General features: G+C 37.6%; 1 protein-coding gene across 4 annotated transcripts in view; it reads right to left on the reverse strand.

Annotated features, from left to right (window-relative positions):
* The window catches only part of LOC106072355 (kiSS-1 receptor-like), a 184,674-nt gene that overhangs the window by 64,004 nt on the left and 102,391 nt on the right, over positions 1-18,279 (reverse strand). Inside the window, exon 1 of one of the 4 annotated variants that reach the window (XM_056010539.1) lies at positions 16,237-16,383. The exons of 2 other annotated variants lie outside the window; for them this stretch is intronic. The gene's annotated coding sequence lies outside the window, so the exon portion shown is untranslated. Of the gene's footprint in view, positions 1-5,375; positions 5,463-16,236; positions 16,384-18,279 lie in introns of those variants that run through there. One more of the 4 variants, XM_056010549.1, reaches the window with a different exon arrangement.

The raw sequence follows: 18,279 nt of genomic DNA on the forward strand, positions 1-18,279 counted from the left end.
AAATGTTTTAATTTGGAAAAATGGATTTAAGCCTATTAGCTATTTTTATTTGATAGCTTCATTCACACTATTTTTACATTGACACATTCGCTTTACTTATTACATTATTATTACGTTTAATTGTGACTATATCGACAGTAATGCGCAAATAAAGACCCGCGGGTCGCGGGTAACATATGTCTAGTTTATAAATAAATTTAAAAAAGCACCAGAAATTTTACGATAAAAAAAAACTTTTTAATCAAGTGACAGGTTTGGTTTGAACTAGCTCTGATCACATTTATTATCCCGTTCAATGTCAATAGGCAGAGAGAGAGAGAGAGAGAGAGAGAGATAGAGAGAGAGATAGATATAGATAGATAGATAGATAGATAGATAGATAGATAGATAGATAGATAGATAGATAGATAGACAGTCATTACTATAGAAGCTGTGGCTGGGTGGTTAAGCGCTTGGCTTCCGAACCTGGGGTCCTGGTTCGAATGTTGGTGAAGACTGGTATTTTGAATTCAGGAGTTTTAGTTCGCCCCTGAGTTTACCCAACTTTTATAAACACCTAACTGTTAATTGGGATAAGCAAAGGATGATGGTTGTTGTTCTGGCCACATGACACCCTGCTCGTTAACCGTTGGCCAAAGAAACAGATGACCTTAACATCATCTGCCCTATAGATTACAAGGTCTGAAAAGGGAACTTAACTAGCTTTATAGCAGCTAATACAAAAGTGGGTCATTCAGTGTGGTCAACAAACTAAAGACCATTTCCTCTACTGAACCGGGTAAAGGGAGACAAGTCACAAAGAAATTCCTTCATGATTGTGTTCCCTCGGAATGGGGGACGAGATTTGTCGGCGTCACAGAAAACAATCATGTGATGGGGGGGGGGATGAGATAAAACTCTTTAAGTGTAGTACCCTCTATTTACAGATTGATTGGTAAAAGTAAATTGAACCCAGGACGAAGGGCTTACAACTGAAGAGAATCAAAAATGTCTTCTCGAAGGGACGGGTAAATACACATGTTTGGTTGTTCAAATATCACGATCATAGTGTGTCCAAGTCGTTCAAGATGGTTTACTTAGAACTGAATGGAAGTGTCTAAGGTACCGGGTGGGGGGGGGATATAGCCCAAGGACACAGGGGGGAATGTTGCACTGAGAGAATACTCAAAAGTTATACAAACTCATTTTTAATGAAACACCTGATATGTGTATCTGATACTTTAGTTATCAGTTGACACATAGAATTCAATAAATATTCTGGAAAGCGATAAAAAGAACTAGTGGAAACATAATCTATGATTTCATTAATTTCTATCAAAGGCAAATGACAGAGAAGAATGGAGAAAGAAGGTTGACAGATCATGTGTGATGCCCTACGGTCCAGCAGACAAAGGGATAGATCCGATAGGTGATAGTGAATGTGAGGTTAGATGTATGCCTGGCCTAACTGATGTCTTATAATGAATTTCAGATTGATCTAATTGTTTTGTAAAGGGTCCATCTTTTATTTAAAGCTTCAAGAGAAAAACATTTCCGTACTAAAAAAACAATTCTTTTTGTCTTCTGTGTTGGCTATGTACCCCGTTGTTAAAGTTCACGCGATCATATGGAAAACTACCTAATAATTGTTTCAAATTTATGTCCAACTTATTAGCATATAAATAGATTTTTTTCTCTTTAAAAAAAGAGTTAAAATTTTTTTTTGTAAAAGTAGTATTTTGTATGACAGAACTTGCACAACTTAGAATACAGTATTTAACAAAATATTTTTTGACCAAAAATCTAAAACCAATTGCATAAATGTGTTAAAAAAAAGGTAAATAGTGATCTCCCTTATGAAAAAAAGCCTCGAGTGTTTGTTACTATTTATATATAGTTGTAAAATAGTTGTAAAATGATGTATTTTTATGAAAAAAACTGCTTGCATAATTGATTTAAAAATTATATTTTTCGCTTTCAGAAAAAAAAAGTAGCCGTTGCATCAGAACTTTGAATGATCTAAAATATCATGATGTCCGAATTTCATTTTCTCTTCTAGTTTCTGAGATCTAAACTGGACGGACGGACAGACAGACAGACAGACAGGCCATAAAAACTAAGAGCGTCTTTTCTCCTTTCGGGGCCGCTAAAAATACTCAATTAATCAATTAATTATTGGTAATTAATTAATTTGTTTGATATCGAATAAGGGAAATAACTTTATATTATTGATATAGTTTTAAGGGCGGAGTTCTTCCTTTAGGTAAGTTTTTTTAAAGGATTTTTTTATATTCCCAAATAGTACAAGCAAACAAACAGAGTTAGTGTATAGTAGAGACTCTGTCAGACTCTTCTCTGAGCCTCTAGCCCAAATGTAAGCTCAAGATAACCACTAGGAGACCATCAGTATTGTTTACAGACTTTGTGGGATAGTTAAGTGAACGTCTTTTAAAATCTTTGTTTTAATTGCAACAAACCTAGATCCAAACAGCTTAGCAACAAGCAATGCCCTTTAACGCCAACTATACCCTTAATAAATAGTCTTTTTTACACTCTCTTCTGCTTTTCAATTCTGAATCGAAATATTTGATAAGCTCAAAGATATTTTTAGCCGCGGCACTTTTTTTTTTAAATTTCACCCTGAAAATCTTAACGCTTACATAATACTCACATAATAAAGAAAGTGTAATTTTTAAAAGTATTTAATAAACTTAATGGGAGGAATTAGAGAATAATAATCGAATTGGTTAATACTCTGCTGTTTCGATTGTGAAAATGTACTAGTTGTTTTTATGTATATAATAAAAAAATAAATAAATTCGTTCATGGCAAGGGGGAGAACTAATGATCAGTCAGTCAGCTAGCCAGGGCTCTTGTAAATGTAAAATAGATTCCTTATTTGAAAAACGAAGAAGTGAGCCTTAAGATGACCAGAAATAGTCATTGGACCTACAGTACATCGAGTATGAGTATGACTTTTATGGCGATAACGATTGATCCGTTGGTGTATCTGACACAACATCGTAGCTCAGCCAGAAATACCTTTGACATCTTGTTTTAAAAAAGGTTTTACATTTAGTCCTAAGTATACTCGAGTTAAAAAATATAAAACGTACGTTTTCAGACGAAACAAATAAAGCCGTCTCACCTACGTACAGCAGGCGATTGAGACATCGGCTTTTCATATTTCTTTTAGTTTCAGAGATCTACGGGAGATGATACAGATATATCTCGAAACTCGTTTCCGTAGTATAAGGCTTCATTGTGGGTTCGTTTGTTTTTGTTTTGTTTTTATTTCCTAGTAAGCTCAGGTGAATTTAGATAGCGTAAAAAATGTCTAAAACATTGACACTGGAGTCCTATGTTATAGATACATTGCATTAGGTATCACATTTAAAAAAAGCTGCCCTGAGGTCATAGACGAGCTAAAACGATTTAAAAGCTTTTAATATTTAAACAAGCACGGGGAGATAATTAACACGAGTGTCCTCGACGAGATAAATGTTGCATTTCACTGAATGTCAGACTTGTCTCCACTTGGACCCAGCGACTCTCGGTCTCGTATCTTCATTACAAATACAAGTTTCCTTTATGCTCACTAACGAGGTTCCAACCTGTTTCCGCCACCATAGCGAGCAGACTGCTCCAGCTGTCAGTACACTTGCACTGAATAACCAAACTAGTTTCTGGTTAAAGATAAACCACGTGACTGTGTAGAAATGAAAGCTTTAACCTTGCTCCCGTTATGCAAAAAGTTGTTATTTATGGAAATCTTAAAATGTATCTTCCAATTTCACCCCCACACTTTCTTGTTCTAGAGCGAGTCCAGAGATAAATGTCACGATTTAAATACAGAGATCTTTTTAGTTTCTGTTTCCAGAGATAAATGTCACGATTTAAATACAGAGATCTTTTTAGTTTCTGTTTCCAGAGATAAATGTCACGATTTAAATACAGAGATCTTTTTAGTTTCTGTTTCCAGAGATAAATGTCACGATTTAAATACAGAGATCTTTTTAGTTTCTGTTTCCAGAGATAAATGTCACGATTTAAATACAGAGATCTTTTTAGTTTCTGTTTCCAGAGATAAATGTCACGATTTAAATACAGAGATCTTTTTAGTTTCTGTTTCCAGAGATAAATGTCACGATTTAAATACAGAGATCTTTTTAGTTTCTGTTTCCAGAGATAAATGTCACGATTTAAATACAGAGATCTTTTTAGTTTCTGTTTCTTTTTCCCTCACGACCAAGTTTTGTTTTTGTTTTGTTATCATGCCATAAAAATAGCAGTTTCTGTCCAATACTAGACTCATTGTCATTTGACTATTTGTTTAACAGGTGAACTCATTACTGGGCGACATCTAAAAACATACAAGATTATTTCCTTCCAATTCAAAGATACTTATTGCCTACGAATGTCTACTGAAGCACAAGGATTAGGTTGTATTCATGTAGTATATTCAGTATGAAAGACGAACAATTGATAGACCAAATCAGTTCGTTTTCAACTTTCATTTCCAATAGGTACATATATAGTCCTCTGGAACTTTCATTTCCAATAGGTACATATATAGTCCTCTGGAACTTTCATTTCCAATAGGTACATATATAGTCCTCTGGAACTTTCATTTCCAATAGGTACATATATAGTCCTCTGGAACTTTCATTTCCAATAGGTACATATATAGTCCTCTGGAACTTTCATTTCCAATAGGTACATATATAGTCCTCTGGAACTTTCATTTCCAATAGGTACATATATAGTCCTCTGGAACTTTCATTTCCAATAGGTACATATATAGTCCTCTGGAACTTTCATTTCCAATAGGTACATATATAGTCCTCTGGAACTTTCATTTCCAATAGGTACATATATAGTCCTCTGGAACTTTCATTTCCAATAGGTACATATATAGTCCTCTGGAACTTTCATTTCCAATAGGTACATATATAGTCCTCTGGAACTTTCATTTCCAATAGGTACATATATAGTCCTCTGGAACTTTCATTTCCAATAGGTACATATATAGTCCTCTGGAACTTTCATTTCCAATAGGTACATATATAGTCCTCTGGAACTTTCATTTCCAATAGGTACATATATAGTCCTCTGGAACTTTCATTTCCAATAGGTACATATATAGTCCTCTGGAACTTTCATTTCCAATAGGTACATATATAGTCCTCTGGAACTTTCATTTCCAATAGGTACATATATAGTCCTCTGGAACTTTCATTTCCAATAGGTACATATATAGTCCTCTGGAACTTGATGAAAACGTGAAATGTCACTTCGCTGTATGAGTAATTGAAAAGGCTTGACCGCACAAAGAAATAATATATGTATATATAGAGAGAGTTTGGACATGACATAGCAAAACAAAAGACCCTAACCTGAAGACTTGACTGAGTGTGGGTAATCCAACAAGGTCCATTTCGCAATAATGTGTCAATCATTCCTCGGATATGTTACACACTCGTTCTGACACATTAGTAGAAACACACACACACACACACACACAAACACACACACTGAAAGGTATTTTGTCTTGATCTGAGCGTGCACTTTATGTCAGTTGTTGCGCGGTGCTCAAACTGTCAGCAAATTAGCCCCTTGGGATGTTCAGTTTTAAAATTATAAATATAAGAAATGCCGTTTTTATATTTAGAATTATGTTACATATTAGGACATATATATTGGTATTATAGACAAAATTCGTTATAATTGTTTAACATTTTTGCGAGCATATTACATTTTGATATGGTAATAAAACCATCGTGACAATAAATGTATTTAGAGGAAAGAAATAACATTCCTAATGGACTTGGAGAATTGGCTATATAAGAAATTTGCACGCCGTAACTGTTTGTTATATGTCTATACTGTGGCTAGTGCGGTACTTTCTTTTAATTATTTATTTTTTCAAAATTTTAAAGTAACTTATTAAAGCTTTTCAAAGCATGAATAAAAACGTTTTATGCATACTGATAAACTAAAAGACATCTGCTCACAGCGTAGAAACTGAAGAAGAGGAAATCATTAGAACACAAATTGCTCATAAATAATTGAGCACCAAACACCATGTTTTAATGGATAGTCGTCAAGATACTATTTGTAGTTCTTGTGTTAGTATTATGCATCAAAAGGTATAAGATAAATATCATATTACTATTACGATTAGACTACTATTAGATTACTATTACAGCTTAGTACACACACACACACACAATTATTTACCGTTGGCAAAAATATGAATGATTGAAATTGTGTTGATTCAATCAGAAATTTTAAAAATCCCAACAAGATTTAGAGAAGCAATTGAAACACATACTAAAACTAAAACACATACTTTGAATAACGTTTGTCTCTAAAAGTCTAAGAATTATTACCAGATAGTATAGGGAACACTTTTGTTTTGTTATAGATCATGTTCTCTTATAATATTAGGCTGTAAGACATTGTCAATATCTCAATAATAGAAATAGTTGAGAATGGGGGGGGGGCGTAGTCCCTCCATGAGAACTTCCACAACTGGCTCTATTGAACCTTTTGTTTATTTCATATATCTGTGTTTGACTTAAGGCATGAGGCCCACAACAGTTGGGGGAGATAGGTTTTGTCACGTGACACGGATCTGCAATATTATGCAGAGGAGCCTTCTTCACGAATAAATCTGCTTCGAGGATCACAATCTACTTTAGCTTTTAAAAATGTGCATCCGCTCCATGTTCTCTGGCACTGCCAAGGAACAATGACAACAAGCGGTTTTAAAAGTGTCTAATAATTGAATTCCAAAATAAATTTAAAAAAAAAACGTTATTCCCATTAGGAATCTGAACTTGAGTCCTTCAATGTATTGCTAACGGAACTACACAAAAGCTTTTTTTACTTAACCACGTCATTATTTTATGAACTTCCTTGCTTTAGATAGAAAAAAAAATGATAAAAATCAACAACAAAGTCATAACTTTTTAAATACATTTACTTTGATTTACGCATCATTAATTAATATTTGTATAAGATTTTTATACAAAAGGAAACTGAATATTATTAGAGTCTCGAAGTAAGAAATAAATATATTTCAAAGCTATTTTAATGTTGTTTTTTTAAGTTAATGTCTTAGCTGCTCAGTCTCTACTGAATCCTTTATGTTTAGGCTTACTAAAAAAAGAAAACTTTGTCATTTGGACATCTCTCTTTCTCTCTGTCTCTCTCTCTCAGTACAAGTATCACACAGTAAACATCGCCTCTGTCTCTCTCTCAGTACAAGTATCACACAGTAAACATCGCCTCTGTCTCTCTCTCTCAGTACAAGTATCACACAGTAAACATCGCCTCTGTCTCTCTCTCAGTACAAGTATCACACATCGCCTCTGTCTCTCTCTCTCTCTCAGTACAAGTATCACACAGTAAACATCGCCTCTGTCTCTCTCTCTCAGTACAAGTATCACACAGTAAACATCGCCTCTGTCTCTCTCTCTCAGAACATGTATCACACAGTAAACATCGCCTCTGTCTCTCTCTCTCTCTCTCTCTCTCTCTCTCAGTACAAGTATCACACAGTAAACATCGCCTCTGTCTCTCTCTCTCAGTACAAGTATCACACAGTAAACATCGCCTCTGTCTCTCTGTCTCTCTCTCTCTCTCAGTACAAGTATCACACAGTAAACATCGCCTCTGTCTCTCTCTCTCAGTACAAGTATCACACAGTAAACATCGCCTCTGTCTCTCTCTCTCAGTACAAGTATCACACAGTAAACATCGCCTCTGTCTCTCTGTCTCTCTCTCAGTACAAGTATCACACAGTAAACATCGCCTCTGTCTCTCTCTCTCAGTACAAGTATCACACAGTAAACATCGCCTCTGTCTCTCTCTCTCTCAATACAAGTATCACACAGTAAACATCGCCTCTGTCTCTCTCTCTCAGTACAAGTATCACACAGACACACATTATACATTAATAACTCCAACATCTTCTCTTATTGGTGAAGAAAAAAAACTTTTAAATGCAATCTAATCTCATTTCATTTCTTAAATTAAAATGAATATTTTTGTTAGTAAGAGTATATATTTGAAGTTAGGACAGCCGGTAAGGCCTTAGGCCAGATTTGAGGGAGGGCAGGCTGGGCCCCTGGGACTCCAATGGAAAACACAAAAGGGATAAAAATATATCCGGATTTCGAAAGAACTATTAAAGCACGTTTTTAGATATAAGCAGGGCTTTTTTTTTGTGACGGTACGCACCAGTACGGCGTACGGGCACCTTTTTGAAAAAATTATTACTTTTCTTGCATTTTAACGTATTGTTGTAAACCTATAGTTAACCCTTTTGCGCCGCCAATAGGGTCGTAACACTGCCCCCTTCTCAGATTTGTCCGTCCCGGACAAAATCTAGCACACGACATGGGCAGTGGAGGTGAATCGATGCAGGAGGAGGTCTATCGATGGGGGCGACAATGGGCTTATATTGCCATCTTGATGGAGCCATCTGTGCTGTAGTCTGCGTATGTCTCTTTCTCCTTCTGCTCCAGTTGACCTTCACCTGGTTGCACAGACGTCGTGGTTGCATCGCCATGCACTTTGGATTCAGCAACCATCGCCTTCTTTGGTCGCTCACTACTGAAGGCAGCCAGCCAGCACATGGGGAGGGATTAGATGTCAGGACTGGGGTCACCAAGATCTTTGGCCTATCAGGTTGTTTCATAGGGCTTTCAAGAGATGGGTTTTGGGAATGGTTATTAGGTCCACAGGAGGGGAAATAGTGGCACACGTCATCTTCAGGCTTGTCCGGAGGGCAAACTAGTGGAGCAAGTTGGCAGCACTCCACTTGCGAAGAACCCTCATCTTCAGCATCAGGCTCCAGTTCACTTACTTGACCAGAACCAGGGCTTCTCACTATGGTCTCGTCAGCAGGACAAACGTCTGTTGGGTGCAGACCTTGCCGATGGGTTTCTTGGAGTTAGCGTTCTCCCTGCGGAGCTCGACACATAACGTTCTTGCCAAACATCTGGGTGCAGCCATCAAGATTTGAGTTCCTCTCATCAGTACTGGCAGATTGACAGATGTCTTTAATGTCCTCAGCTACAGGCTTGAGGTAAGACACGACGTTGTCTTGTTCTATCTGGCTGATGGAGGCACTCACGTCATGGACGTCTGTAGCAAAAGCGTTGGTTAAACTATTGGTCTCGGTCTCTTCTCTTGTTTCTTCACCTGTTTCTGCGAGTCACCCTTGATCACATTCTGAAAGCCAGCCAACATCTGTTTTTGAAATGTGATGAAGAGCTCTACAACATCGGGTTTGAGTTCAAAGAGGTACGTGTTCGGATCTTCCTCTTTATCCACTAGGGCTTGCCGGAGACGTTCTTTAAGAGTTTCGTTGTTCTTTTCGTAGTACTTCAGTCCTCACCATTTCAGCTCTTGTTTCAGTTCTTTCAGATTCAGTTCATCTAGCAGTTTTACAGAAGCCATAGGAAATCCCACTTCTGATACCAGTGTTACGATCTCTCTCCTAATCAGTCTTCTGTAAACACTGCTAAACACAACACAACACATCAACACATCAAGAACCTGACAACAAGAGCTCCACAATATCGGGTACTTTAATAATGAGTGAATAAGTAGATAACAGCCAATACTAGACAATTGGCATCAAACACATCAACAACTAAAACGTCACTCTGTACATCACCGTACAAACTCTACTGTCTCTCTTTCTGGACATGTACATCAACACATGAGGACTCAACCAGGACCGACTTCATGACCGACTAACAGCCCCGGTCTCGACGCTCTCCGGTCTTGAACTGCCGCTTTCCTACACACTGTGTCCTCGTACAAGCAGGCTTTCGATCACATGACCATAACATTGGTCATATTTGCGTGTAATCGTGTAATCGTAGTACTGTCCCTTGTCCATGGCCCCGCTGACCTGAGTGATTCACGTGTGTGTCAGCTGAGCCTATAGTTAACCCTTTTGCGCCGCCAATAGGGTCGTAACAGTATAATATTAATTTTTAATGGTTAAAAGTTAGGCCATCAACTACTAAGTACCGACACCTAATCACTGAGTACCGACACCTAATCACTGAGTACCGACACCTAATCACTGAGTACCGGCACCTAATCACTGAGTACCGACACCTAATCACTGAGTCCCGCCAACTTATCACTGAGTACCGACACCTAATCACTGAGTACCGACACCTAATCACTGAGTACCGACACCTAATCACTGAGTACCGACACCTAATCACTGAGTACCGACACCTAATCACTGAGTACCGACACCTAATCACTGAGTACCGACACCTAATCACTGAGTACCGACACCTAATCACTGAGTACCGACACCTAATCACTGAGTACCGACACCTAATCACTGAGTACCGACACCTAATCACTGAGTACCGACACCTAATCACTGAGTACCGACACCTAATCACTGAGTACCGGCACCTAATCACTGAGTACCGACACCTAATCACTGAGTACCGACACCTAATCACTGAGTACCGACACCTAATCACTGAGTACCGGCACCTAATCACTGAGTACCGGCACCTAATCACTGAGTACCGGCACCTAATCACTGAGTACCGACACCTAATCACTGAGTACCGGCACCTAATCACTGAGTACCGGCACCTAATCACTGAGTACCGGCACCTAATCACTGAGTACCGGCACCTAATCACTGAGTACCGGCACCTAATCACTGAGTACCGGCACCTAATCACTGAGTACCGGCACCTAATCACTGAGTACCGGCACCTAATCACTGAGTACCGGCACCTAATCACTGAGTACCGACACCTAATCACTGAGTACCGGCACCTAATCACTGAGTACCGGCACCTAATCACTGAGTACCGACACCTAATCACTGAGTACCGACACCTAATCACTGAGTACCGACACCTAATCACTGAGTACCGACACCTAATCACTGAGTACCGACACCTAATCACTGAGTACCGACACCTAATCACTGAGTACCGACACCTAATCACTGAGTACCGGCACCTAATCACTGAGTACCGGCACCTAATCACTGAGTACCGGCACCTATTTTTGTTACAAAAATAAAAGCACTGGGTATAAGTTGTTTCATTCTTCAATAGATCACCGGTACAGCTCTCGGAAAATTGTAGGGGCTTCCACAAAATCCTGCCCTGGGGCCTCCATGAAATAAAATCCTGCCCTGGTCTAGGGCACCCATATTTCTTGTTTTTTTTTTGTGTGTGTAAATCTAGCCCTGCACTTATCAAGTATCGATTCTATTCAAGTTATTCAACGAGTTCAGAATTAGGGTTTAACCATAGACATATATAAATATAGACTGGCAAAAGGAAATAACTTAATATACCTTGAAAACATGTATATCTATTGTTGTCGGATTTCCGAATTCTTAAAAGTTGCATGATCTTCAGTCTTAGAGATTAAACAAAACTACACTGCTTTATAATAAAGTATACAAAATTGCAAGTCACAAATTTTCGTTTCATAAAACTCTTTTATCGGCCAGTCTATATTTATTTATGTCTATGAGTTTCACCCAATGTGCCGCCATGTTGACGGAAGTAGTAGATCCTCTCATCGTCTCTATCAATGTTTTCCTCACAACAAGACTAAGGGCAGGCAACTCTGTTAACAACAAAATGCAGATTTTATCCTCATACGCTACGATAAATTTAGATTGCGCACAAATCCACCTCGTTATGAAAACGAGGCATAAAAACAGATGACAACTTATTAATGTAGTCACGGAACAACCACAAGCACACACACAAACACAATGTTTGCACAAATCTCTTGCCAATGGCGAGTCATTACAAAGAAGGGAAGTAACTGGTATATTTATTTTCGTAATTGTAATGTGAAGAAGCAGTTCAAATAAGGTTTCTTGAATGGCTAGAGATCTAGATGTTTTTGGACATTTTTTTAGAAATGAAGATTTTGACAACCAAGGCCAAACCTACTGAAGGACAGCAGGGGATTATTGTGGGTAAAATGTTCAACTCGAGACTATTTGACGACAAAAAAAAAGTAATTTGCTAGAAATAAAACCTGCAGCAACAATTTAGAAAAAAAATCTACCATTAGACATTGGAGAATATTTTTTTAAAGTACATTCATAGATGGTTGGAAATCGGTGAAGCGTGACCTATGTATTTTTAAGCAGTGAAGATTGAATTATGATAGATATTTGTATTTGATTGGGTAAAAATACATATATGCTGTGACACACACACAGACAAGTAAAGCTTTTTTTTTTTATATATATAGCCAAAGAATGAGAGACTAAACAAGAAGAAAAAAAAACAGAATGACAAGTCGACAATCAGGAAGACAGGCAGACGTTCAGACAGAAAGATAGACAAGCACAGGGTAAGCATGAAGGCAGGCAGGAAGGAAGAAAGTAAGTCAAACAGGAAGGTAGGCAGCTAGACTGCTGCTAGACAGACAGACAGGCAGGAAGGAAGAAAGTTAAGTCAAACAGGAAGGTAGGCAGCTAGATTGCTGCTAAACAGACAGACAGGCAGGAAGGAAGAAAGTAAGTCAGACAGGAAGGTAGGCAGCTAGACTGCTGATAGACAGACATGCAGTTGGGCACGCAGAAAGAAAAGCAGGCAGAATAGAGAAAGGAGTCAGGCAGGAAGGTGGAAAGCTAGACAAGAAAGAATACAGACAGGTAGGCAGACATACAAACAGGCAGAAATGGAAGGAATCAGGAAGGCAGGCAAAAAAATGGAGGCTGGAACAAATATGATGGAAGTAATACAGGGACGAAGGCAAGCAGGGAGAAAGCCAGACAGACAGGGAGAAAGCCAGGCAAGCAGAAAGAAAGCCAGGCAAGCAGGAAGAACGCCAGGCAGACAGGGAGAAAGCCAGGCAAGCAGGAAGAAAGCCGGGCAGACAGAAAGTAAACCAGGTTGGCTGGAAGAAAGCTAGGCAAGAAGGAAGAAAGCCAGGCAGACAGGGAGAAAGCCAGACAGACAGGAAGAAAGCCAGGCAAACAGGAAGAAAGCTGGGCAGGCAGGAAGAAAGCCAGGCAAGCAGGAAGAAAGCCACTCAGGAAAGAACAAAAATTAGGCAGGCAGGAAGGAGGGTAGGAAGGCAGGTTTGAAGGAAGGCAGAAAAGATAAAAATTGAACATCAGTCACTTATGAAGAATCTTTACTTTGAGCACAATTTAAAAAAAACATAAAGAAAAAAATAGACTCAAAGAAACATCGCGAGAAAACAAAAAGAGCAGAGAACTAGAGAGAAGGACAGAAAGTGGGAGAGAGTATGGGACAAGGAGACATCGAAAAAAGAGACATGGAGACAAAGAGAGAGAAAGGAAAGTGAAAAGTAGGGTAAGGAGGCTATTAATGTAAAATTTTAGAAATCGGAAAAGAAATGATTGGAACTGTTACTGAGAGAGAGAGAAAGTGGGAGATAGATAGAGAGAGAGAGAGAGAGAGAGAGGAACTGAACGAAATTGAAAGATAGAAAACCATGCGGACAGCAGGCGACAAACTTTAAAGTTGAAATCGGAATCGGAAAAAAAAATTAACGAAACCTTGAGAGAGAGAGAGAGAGAGAGAGAGAGAGAGAGAGAGAGAGAGAGAGAGAGAAAGAAAGAAAGAAAGAAAGAAAGAAAGAAAGAAAGAAAGAAAGAAAGAATAGAATAAGAAGTAGCAGTAGAAACACAGAAACCTTTTTTTTTAAAGTGTGTATGATCAATTTTAATCTATTACTACTGGCGCTCTTCAATAGGTGTTGAATGATTTTTTTTTACCATTCCGCCCCTGGAGACTAGCTTTAATCTGAGTAACCAGAAGTTCAAATCTGAATCTGAGATCGTCTAAATCTAGATCAATATAGTCCCAAGTTCTGACTCATAATAGCTAATCAACCACTCTACTTCTGCTCTACAGACGATGTTTGAATAGATTGCACTAGTACACACTTGAGTCATCTCAATAGTGAAAGCAACCTTTGAATTTAAATAAATGTCTTTAATTTTCATTCCTCTGAATTTTTATTTAGTAAATTGTGTGTAAAGAATAAAGCATGTTGATTGTTGACCCACTTTTGTTGACTACGTCCACGTTTTTTTTACTAGACCCACGTTTGTTGACTAGACCCACGTTTGTTGACTAGACCCACGTTTTGTTGACTATACCCACGTTTTGTTGACTATACCCACGTTTGTTGACTAGACCCACGTTTTGTTGACTAGACCCACGTTTGTTGACTAGACCCATGTTTGTTGACTAGACCCACGTTTTGTTGACTAGACCCACTTTTGTTGACTAGACCCACGTTTGTTGACTAGACCCATGTTTGTTGACTAGACCCACGTTTGTTGATTAGACCCACGTTTTGTTGACTAGAACTATGTTTGTTGACTAGACCCTTGTTTGTTAACTAGACCCACGTTTGTTGACTAGACCCACGTTTGTTGACTAGACCCACGTTTGTTGACTAGTTTCACGTTTTAATAAGTTCATATCTCATTATCTAATTTTATTTATTCTTGTCAACGAATCAACGAATACAATGGTCTTTCTACTTAAGCAGGATTTTTTATGTGGCTTAGTAAGTAGCATGAACCGCTTGGTTACCTGAGAGACTCGAGTTCGATTTCAAACTAGGAATTTTGAAATCGAGATTTGACTTGACTTGTTTGGTAAGCGCCTTCCTGAAGGCAGCTTGAGAAACCTGTGGCCCATGCCCCCCCTCCCACGTTTTTTTTTACTAGACCCACGTTTGTTGACTAGACCCACGTTTGTTGACAAGACCCACGTTTTGTTGACTAGACCCACGTTTGTTGACTAGACCCACGTTTGTTGACTAGACCCACGTTTGTTGACTAGACCCACCTTTGTTGACTAGACCCACGTTTTGTTGACTAGTGCCACGTTTTGTTGACTAGACCCACGTTTGTTGACTAGTGCCACGTTTTGTTGACTAGACCCACGTTTGTTGACTAGACCCACGTTTGTTGACTAGACCCACAATTTGTTGACTAGACCCACGTTTGTTGACTAGACCCACGTTTGTTGACTAGACCCACGTTTGTTAACTAGACCCACGTTTGTTGACTAGTGCCACGTTTTGTTGACTAGACCCACGTTTGTTGATTAGACCCACGTTTGTTGACTAGACCCACGTTTGTTGACTAGACCCACTTTTGTTGACTAGACCCACGTTTGTTGACTAGACCCATGTTTGTTGACTAGACCCACGTTTGTTGATTAGACCCAGGTTTTGTTGACTAGAACTATGTTTGTTGACTAGACCCTTGTTTGTTAACTAGACCCACGTTTGTTGACTAGACCCACGTTTGTTGACTAGACCCACGTTTGTTGACTAGTTTCACGTTTTAATAAGTTCATATCTCATTATCTAATTTTATTTATTCTTGTCAACGAATCAACGAATACAATGGTCTTTCTACTTAAGCAGGATTTTTTATGTGGCTTAGTAAGTAGCATGAACCGCTTGGTTACCTGAGAGACTCGAGTTCGATTTCAAACTAGGAATTTTGAAATCGAGATTTGACTTGACTTGTTTGGTAAGCGCCTTCCTGAAGGCAGCTTGAGAAACCTGTGGTCCATGCCCCCCCCCCCAAAAAAAAAAAAAAAAAAAAAACAAACACACAAAAGAGATCGGACCAAATCACGCTGGACAAAAGGTGCATGAAAAATAACCAATACAGAAGCAATAATGATAATAATAATTAAATGTGTCCGCCATAAAAAAAATTCTGTACTGTTTAAAAAGATGGCGATAATTCATATTTATTTTTTTATCATTATAAAGACTTGTGAGGAGTTCATTAAATGTGCAGACCAGTGTTTAAGAGAGAGAGAGAGAGAGAAAGAGAGAGAGAGAGAGAAATTTTGTACGTAGATTTCCTCTATCTCAATTTGTAACACTGCCTTGCTATGTTATCGGAACCAACTCCATCCTTTACTAGAGTCCCTGAGATCCAAACTTGTATGTTTCAATGTAGGACCTCAGGTCAAAACCAAAGAGAAAGTTCTGTCCATGAGTGCACCATCATTGGTCAAACCAAGACAGATATACATATATATATATATATATATACTAGATTGATAGATAGACAGAAATAAAGATTAGATAGATAAATAGACAGAGTGATAGATAGGTAGATAGACAGACAGACAGACAGACAGACAGTATGGTATAGTATGATAGATAGATAGATAGATATAGATATACTTTTATGTTATTACATACCATGATTAGGTCATGTAGCAACTCTGTAGGCTTTATATAGCTATACATATTGTTCAACAATATCACTGCACTTACAAGTTTACCAACTCAAGTTCGCCATAAACATTTTTGAAATGAAGATTAACTAGCCGATAGCGTGACTATCCAAGAGAGCTTCTTTAACCTCTTGTATTAAGAGCTGGCTAACAGCCCTGACCATCATAAAGACTACTCACTTTCAATAAGGGAGGAAACTCTCGCACACTGAGCATATTCTTGCATGCCCTTGAAACCTGAGACTATTCTGGTCAGTTGAGACGTGTTTTGATTCTTTCGAAAAAACAAAGGTTCTTCTGATGTTAGCCTTGATTCTGTGTTGTTTTTAAACAGGGGCCACTACTTCTACTTGTTGACTGCTTTGGTAAACAGACTCAGAGCAAGGGCTTAAGATCCTGCTCATTCTTTCTGTTATTATCAAATCTCATGTTTTTCAAGTTTTATAAATTATTAAACAAGCAAAATAATTTGTAAAAAAATAAATTTAAAAATATATAACTCATATAAGGAAAAGAACTCTAGATTTATAACTATATCTTTCAATTATGTAGAATTTATTCCTTTTTTTCGATATCAAAGAGAATAATCTATATTATAAAGTAGAATGTGAGGTGTATGTATGTATGTTACTTATAGACATCAAAACCGCTTGACCAATCTTGATAAAACTTGGCAGGAATGTTCCTTGGGTACTAACTTAGACCGTAGTGTATGTATTGTAGCCCTAAAACAAACTTAAGACCCTCAAAAAAAAAAAGTTGTCCGACTCTATTACAGCTATAGTATTTTCTGGATCTAGGCCATGGTTAACAATATTGACATGAGAAAAGATCGAAAGGATTTAGACCTAGATCTAATTTTAAGAAATACACTTTGCGCACACAGTTTTTTACTTTGACACATGAAAATATAAAAGAAGATCCATTGATTTCATTGTGTAATAAAATTAACCTTCAATTTTGTGTTTCAAAAGCATTTTTTACATAAATTAGTTCCTTATATCTGTGACTACAGATTTCCTGGCGAACATTCTTTCATTAGACAATACCGTGATGAATCGCGTACTAAAAAATAATTCGTTTAGTTATTTACTTTATAATCCCATCCCTAGATCTAAAACTCTAAGATGATAAAATTTCTCTTCGTACAGATAGTTTTATACTTTAACATATGAACATACTAATTATAGTCCGTTCGTTTCATATTTTGATCAAATAAACATTCAAATTTGGTTTTCTAAATCATTTTTAAGAGACTACATTCGTTTACGAAAGCTGCGAAGCCGAGTTGATATAGGCCTAGATCTATATTCATTCATGAATCGCGTACTAACAATTATTTCGTTTAATTGTTCACTTTATAATCCCATTCATTTAACAAAGCTATCGCTCTTTTCGTTTTTAATAGACATGAATGTATCGGCTTCGGGTAAAACCATTTTCGCAAAACTAATTTTATTTTCGTAGCGAAAGAGAAAAAACTTGAAAGGATCATTAGCTAACTTTAACATACATCTAAATCCAATCCACTAGATTAATAAACACAAACTTAGACCCGCAGGCCGCGGGTAATGTCAGGCTAGTTAATCTATATTATAAAGTAGAATGTGAGGTGTATGTATGTATGTTACTTATAGACATCAAAACCACTTGACCAATCTTGATAAAACTAGGCAGGAATGTTCCTTGGGTACTAACTTAGACCGTAGTGTATGTATTGTAGCCCTAAAGCAAACTTAAGACCCTCAAAAAAAAAATAAAGTTGTCCTACTCTATTAAAGCTATAGTATTTATGGATCTAGGCCATGGTTAACAATGTTGACATGAGAAAAGATCGAAAGGATTTAGACCTAGATCTAATTTTAAGAAATACACTTTGCGCGGATAGTTTTTTACTTTGACACATGAAAATACAAAAGAAGATCCATTGATTTCATTATATAATAAAATTAACCTTCAATTTTGTGTTTCAAAAGCTTTTTAAACATAATTTAGTTCCTGATATCTG

This window comes from Biomphalaria glabrata, chromosome 1 (assembly GCF_947242115.1).
Source record: "Biomphalaria glabrata chromosome 1, xgBioGlab47.1, whole genome shotgun sequence".
Taxonomy (NCBI): Eukaryota; Metazoa; Mollusca; class Gastropoda; family Planorbidae; genus Biomphalaria; species Biomphalaria glabrata.